Source organism: Pyrus communis, chromosome 12 (assembly GCF_963583255.1).
Source record: "Pyrus communis chromosome 12, drPyrComm1.1, whole genome shotgun sequence".
NCBI classification, from domain to species: domain Eukaryota; kingdom Viridiplantae; phylum Streptophyta; class Magnoliopsida; order Rosales; family Rosaceae; genus Pyrus; species Pyrus communis.
Window position 1 is genome coordinate 6,580,057 of NC_084814.1, and position 7,749 is coordinate 6,587,805.

Below are 7,749 nucleotides of genomic sequence, written 5' to 3' on the forward strand. Positions count from 1 at the left end.
ATCACTCCCAACTTGTGCCAAAGTTGTCGTAAGGCTTCCTTGACAACTAACGGCAGAGGCTCTTGGTCTACGATCAGATAAACACTCAATTTCTTCGACCCCGGGTCAAATTGGTTCCTGGCCATGATGCAAGCGCTAGATGAAAACAGTTGAAAGATGAAGACTCCTAACAAATAAAAGTAGAAAGCCCACAAAACTAAAGCGTAGCACAGAAGTTACCAATCTGATCCACCTAGGTTTAGGGGACACCATGGCCGGAGAAAACATTCTATGTTTGTAATGTTGCTTCGGGAGAAAGGAAAATTTGGAAAAATAACCAAAATTCGGATGCTAAATAGAATTATAGCCACCCTTTTAAATTTATAATACTTATAACCAAAAGTTGACACGAAAGTACTAATATACCCTTGCAATGAGGTGTTCCCAGAAAAACCAAAATTAAAATGATGCTCAGGTGTATTTTACCACCATCTCTATCCCTTCTAAAAGCCATGATGTGCATCACAATCCCTCTCTTTTCCTTTTCATCTTCCTCTTTTATATTCTCACACATAACACTTATTCGGTTTGGAATCCTCAAAAATCTTTCGACCTCCACATGAAGTCGACTCTTAGTCTCGATCTCATCTTTCTCCTTTGCTCTCCAAGCTCTAATTTTCCAACTGCGACGCTGTAATCCTTGAGTCCAAGCACTTGCACCGGCAAGCTTAAGACAAGGCTTGCTCACTTCAATGTCCATGCTTTTCCTCTGCATCTTAGCCCCTTAATTATGACCTCTAGTTCTACGATTAGCTCCATAACCAAATCTGTGGTGGAAAACCCATAATGCAACGGTCCCCTCTCTCATTTTCTCCAAAAATTGAAACTTTGGATTTTGTTGGGGTTGTTTAAGGTACTTTAAGTAGCACGGGTGGCTTTGAATTTATTCAATTTTGCTTCGAATCTCTTGATAATTGAATTTTTCTTTGTTTAATTTTCATGGGCATAATTTTATATAGGGTTAATCTCTGTTTACTAACCTAAAGTTTCGTGGTTTTCAACATTTGGTACATAAAGTTTTTTTCATCCCAGAGTCATACCTCAAGTCTTAAATTTGGGACAGTTTCATACCTCCGTTAGTCAAACTGTTAAGTCTGTCGTTAACTGATGACGTGGCGCCCATGTGGACAATGACTGGGCGCCACGTGTTATCCACGTGAAAATTAAAAATAATTTAGTTATTAAAAAAAAGAAAAACCTTCTTTCCCAAATCCCACCCGTGCCCACACTTCCACCCGTGCCCACCTTCCCACCCTCCTTTCTTTTCCTCCGCACCCAGTGCTCTCCTTCCCTCTTCGACTCTGCACATCCACCCTCTTCCTCCTCTCTCTTCCGCACCCAGTGCTTCCGTTCCCTTTTCGACTTCTGCACTTCCACTCTATTCTCACCATCACAAAACTATAAAAAAAAAAAAACCACATCCCAAACCATCAAAAATTAGAAACCCACAAAGTTCAACATCATCAAATTCAAAAATTGAAAACCGATGGTAAAAAATTTGGTGCAATTCAACCTAGATCTGGGTTTGGTGTTGGATCACAATGAGTTCATTCCCTTACATCTGGGTGTCATCAAGAAGCGAGCTACGGTTGTGGCCGAGTCAAACCGGCGGTGACTCAGATTTTTACTCAGGGAGGTGAGGGTGGGTTGCATTTGTGTGTGAAGCATCACAGGCTGGAAGTGTTGAAGGTTTTGGTGGAATGTACAAGGAGAGGGAATTGAAGATGGATGTGTGGAGTAGGTGTGGAGTAGGTGTGCAGAGGAGAGAAAGGGAGTGAACGGATCGGGGGTTGAGGTAGGAGTGGTGCGAGAGAAAGAGCTTTGGGGGGTGGGAGAAGGGGTGGGTGATGGGAGGGTGGTCACGGGTGGGATTTGGGGAAGAAAGGTTTTTTTTATTTATTTTTTTGTTTTAAATAAATAAATTATTTTATAAATAATTATTTTTAATTTCAACATGGATCCCAGTCATTGTCCACATGGGCACCACGTCATCAGTTAATGGCAGACTTAACAGTTTGACTAACGAAGGTATGAAACTGTCCCAAATTTAAGACTTGAGGTATGACTCTGGGATGAAAAAAACTTTTATGTACCAAATGTTGAAAACCATGAAACTTTATGGTAGTAAACAGAGATTAACCCTTTTATATAAGTCCAAAACTTGAAACTTTGGATTTTGTTGGGGTTGTTTGAGGTACTTTAGTACTTTCATATCAAATTTTTGTTATACTTACCTTAAACTTAAAAGGTATAATTTTATATAAGTCCAAATTTTAGTTATTTTCCAAATTTCTTGACGGAATCAGCTCTTGCTTTACCAATGTCTAAACCCCTCAACATTAGGTGAGGTGCTAATAAAAAAATGCGTTTTTGTATTTATTCATTTTTATTTATAATTTTCTCTTGTGAAGATGTTCTGAGTGCAAACATGATTCTCTCTCGGACATCACTTTTCCATAAGTGAGTGATTAAGATTTAACTAGATCTTATTGAGTTAAATCCTTTTTATTGTCTTTTGATGCAAAGGAGGGGAAAGATCTGAATGGAATACCTGATAAAGCATGGTCGTTTTTCTTCATCATCATTCAAAAATGCCACAAACATTATGTCCAAATAATAAGTTAATACAAGATTCTAGCACAAGTCTTGCTTGGCTTATACACAATGTTAATAGAAGATGCTATTACTGGAAATTGTCATTTGGAAAGTATTTGATTTTAGAGGACTTACAAAAAAAGTGTTTACCGTCATTTTCATGTTTCGGTCCAATAATACATTGGCATGTATAAGTTTTTCTCTTCGTGACAAAGAAAGTTAGATGACACGCCCCAACCCAGATATCCAAATAACACCTGGATGGCACGTGTTGGCCGACACTCGAGAGTAATGATGCGAGATTTATACGCACACAAATTAAACCCTCTTTTTATCAATTGTAGTAAGTATGTAAGTAGGGATCGTTCTGGACCGGGGATTAGGAGGGATTGTTAATCACTTGGATTTGACTCAAAAACGTAAAAACACAATATAAAACACTATACTAGACTCAAAGAATGCAAAACTAAACTTTAAAACACTAAGACAAACCAAAAGACTCAAAACAAGTTCAAAAGACTCAAAACTGCCTAAAAACACTAACTAGGCAGTTTCTGACCTTAAACCCAGTTTTGGACGAATTTAAGATTATGGCTTGATTCAAAACACTTTAAAACATAAACTAAACAGATTCTAAGCACTAAAGAACAAGAAAGTAAAGGGGGGTTTTGATTTGACGAAAATTGAAATAACAAAACAAGTTAATAAACTAAGCAGATTGTAAAACGAATTTGGATTTAATGAATGGAATGAAGGCTAGCTAAGGGGTTCATCTCCATACATGTTATACTTGTATATAAAACGATTTCCAAATGCTTTTCAATAAACCATGAATTCTCAACACCCCAAGTTAACCGTGATGCACTAATTAACCTTCAAATCTTCCTTATGTCAATGAATTGGATGATGCATGCGACAATTCAAATCATTCTCCAACGGTCCTCAACATGAATGCATAGAAGAGGTACAGTGAGAGATCATTATGCTCTATGAAAATTATAAGTGTTGACGAGGCATTCGTTACTATGATTGCATGAAACTTATGTCAAGAATTTATTTAACGCGATTGTTTATAAGCAACCTCCACTACTTGTGAATATAAGTTCATAACTATTAGGTGAAACTCACTTATATTCTAGCGTCATATTCATGCATGAAAATTAAGCGTGCACTCTCAATAAACATACATAAATAAGTTATCAATCAAACAGTTAAACAAATTGAATTCACAACTTATGAAACGTAATTAGAAGTAATCAAATCATAATGCAAGCATAAACATATATTTCGAATCCCCCCCTAGCCAAGGGGGCTTCAGTTCCTCATACTTACAAAACAAAGAGAATTGAAATTAAACATTGAATTCAAAGGAAAAGAAACACCTAAACATTCCAACAACTCAAACTTGAATTGTATGAACGTTTAGGCCCGCTTCTCTTCCTCTTTGTTGTAGCAAAAGGTCTAAGGTGAGTTTTGGGGATTATGGATGATGTAGAATGATAGGTTTTGTGGAATGGTGAAGGAAGTGATGGTGTTTGGATTGGTAGGGAACTCACGGCACAAGGGGATGTTGTTGGTGTGTATGGATGATTTTCTGAATATGGAAGAGTGAATGAATGTTGTGTGAAGTGTGTATGGTTTTTATAGGGAGAGAATGGATGGGAGAGCATGTGAAGGACAGCTAGGTTAAGTGAATGCATGTGCAAAACAGCTAGGAAAAGTTGTGGAAAGCTGGAATTGCAAAGGGGAATGCATGTGGAAATGCTGTAATGAAATGGAATGCTGGAAATCTGGAGTGGGAGTGCACGGCAATGGGAGGAATTTCTGGAATGATGGCAGGTTGTGTATGTGAGTGATTAGGGTGAATGTGCATGTGCTTTGACATCTAGGTTGAATTAATTAAAGGGATTGCATGTGGCTTGGCTGGAATGAATGGAATGCAATCTGAAATGGGATGGGAGTGCACGGCAAGGTTGGAGAATGAATGTGTGATGGTGTGATTGAATGATTAAAGTGCATGTGGGTGGAAATGCATGTGGAATGGCTGATTGTTTATGATGATGTGCACGGCAAGGTTGGAGAAAAGGGGTGAATGGCTGAATGATTAAGGAAGTGTTTAAGTGTTTAAAATAGGGAACAAAGCCCTTCCTTGCACGGCAAGGAAGGGAGACACAAGGAAACACACGGCATTGTCCTAAGGTTGCAAGGAATGTTGTTTTTGTGTTCTAAAATGCGTAGGAGTCTTCAATGATGCTCAAACATGAGGTCTTTTAGGATTTAACTTTCCTACTTCAAGTCTTCAATTTCGTCCATCCTCTTGGCTCCAAGCATATGATATCCATTCCAATCTCTAATTTGCTCCAAAAGGCTCCAAAAGGCATCCTTTTGCATACTTTGCCCTTAGAACCTGAAAACACACAAAAGAAGCATAAAGGACTAAAATAACTAAAGAAACATAACGTAAATGCACGAGAACAAGCCATTTAAGTCGCATGAATATGCTCCTATCAAATTCCCCCACACTTAGCTTTTGCTAGTCCTCGAGCAAAACAAAACAAAAGAAACCAAAAACAAAACAAAACGAACAAAACACAACCTACACCTTCCAACAATCGTCTCAGGGATTTCCAATGCACATGACATGTTAAAAATCATTATTCCCACAGATTTTAGCCATCTTTACACTTAAGTACATTCTTACTCATAGTCACCACATACTAGTTCACAATTAAGCATTTAAAACCATGATTTGAATGTAGTAACATGCCTTAGAGAATTTGCTCAATTCCTTACAAGATATGCACTCAATTTTCACTCAGATTTTCTAACTACACACCCTAATCTAGTTACATGTGAGAAGATTGATGTAAACATGAAAACGAACACTCACATATATGTATCTCAAAGGAAGCAATTTCTGGAGTTAATAAGCATGTTTAGGTATGATCTCATGAATGGAATGCTACTACTTAGATGCGAGAACCAGTGACACCATATGCTCATACCAAGTTCAAACTCCACAAATTGAAACATATAACACTCAAGATTGAAGTCACGGGTTGTAATGGGGCTTGGGGTGTGTGGATAAAGAAGGGATAAGGAAAACAAAGGTTCTTAAAGAAATAGTGAGCAAAGCACTTGAATCAACTTAGAATTCACTTTTGAATGAAAACTCAACTTTTGAACAAAAAGGGAGAACAAGCTCTTTTTTCTTTCTTTCTTTCTTTTCTTTTCTGTTTTTCTTTTTCATATGTTTTTCACAAATTTTTTTTTTCTTTTCTTTTGACTCGCAAAACATACATAAACACTTAAGAACAAAACATTTACTCCCCCACACTCATTTTCTTTCATAATGTAACTCAAAAGGAATTCATTTAAGTCATGCTCACTATCTTTTAAGAACAAGGGTGTGGACTGTCCTACACTAGGCTAGGTGAGGATAATGTGGGTAAACAAAGAATAAAGGCTAAACAAGGCTCAACGGGGTTAAAACTTACAACATATACGAAATATGGGAAGTAAGGCTATTTGGCTATGGTGGCAACTACACAACTTCATCTTGATATATATGTTATGCAATTCAATGTCATGCTTTGAATGAAACGGATATAAGTTCTAGCATTTAGTTCTATCATGATACAATTGCATTCTAAGTAGCAACCAAGCAAGGAATAATGAGATCATGCAACAACTTTAGAAAACAAAGAATCACAGATTATAACTCTCCAAAGAAGGTAATGGCTCGAGTCTCACAGGGTTGTAGCGTTTGTTTGAGTTCCTTCCTTCAAGCATGTTACAAAAACGAATTCTTCTTTTATGATTGCATGTGAAGTCATACATTATAACCATAACCAAGCATATACCAAGAGTAAATCAAACTTTTCTCTATGTTTAAAACTCTTTTTAACAGTCATGCAATTACAAACCAAATCCTTATCATTGTGTTGGAAGGTACCCTAAGACACAAACACACAAAAACGACTCAAAACACTCTTTTTAGGCTTTTCAAAACATGTTTTTTTTTTTCAAATTTTTATGTGATTTTCGGAGTTTATAAAAACAAAACATACTAAAACACTCTAAAACATCTTAAAAACACCTTAAAACAGCAAGGAACAACATTTGAAGTTATGGGTGATAAAATCCCACGAATTTGCATCAAATATACTTAGTTACCCCCCCCCCCCCACACTTAAATCAAACATTGTCCTCAATGTTTTAAGCATAGATTCACACAAAACATAAGTAAACACACAAACAGCACTAAACATACTAAACATGGCAGAATGTAACTAACAAAGAGAAGAGTTTAGGGACGCAAATCTGGTTATGGAGTGTAAATTCCATCTTCTCCTTGCATTGAGGCTTTGATCTTGGTGATTCCACAGGCTTACTCTTGAACTGGGCTGTAGGATTCTTTTGGTCTCCCCCGAAGGTCTGAGCTTACTCCTTTTATCTGTTTCTTTGTTCAATCTTTCCAATTCGTATTGAAGAGGGTTAGAGGATAACTCAGCATATGCAGTTGTTGCTTGTCGCCACATGCTTCAATGTATCATTTTCACTTGCCTTACTTGCTCTCCTTTGCAGAAGTGGTCCCTTCTCTGGAAGTGTATCAACCGTTGAAGATGACTACTCGAGAGCAACGCTAGGTAAGCAACCAGGGAATAGATTCCAGGCAGTCGGTTCCAGATCGGAAGACTGACTCCAAGTGCCGGCTGATTGCTTCTTTCACTTTGCCATGCGAGTAAGAACAAGGACAAAGAAAAAGACAGGGAAAGAGCATGATATGAGATACTTTTGCTTTTGACCTTGATGATATGAGATACCTTTGCTTTTGAAGAAGCGGCGAATGAATCAGCACATGTATTTGTTGTGCTTGTCTCCACATGCTTCGATCTACCGTTTCCTCCTGGCTCATCTGTACTCCAGGTATCTGGTATCTTCTTTGGGGAAGAAGAAAAAATTGAGTATTTCGAGAGGCTTTGCTGGGAGTGCGCCCTCAGAGGTGAGAAAGAGTTGGGCATTTTCTTCAGGTCTGCCTTGCCATAAAAGATGAAGGTCGACATATATAGGGATTTCCCAATAGCAAGTGGTGGTACTGTTCTTTTACCATTG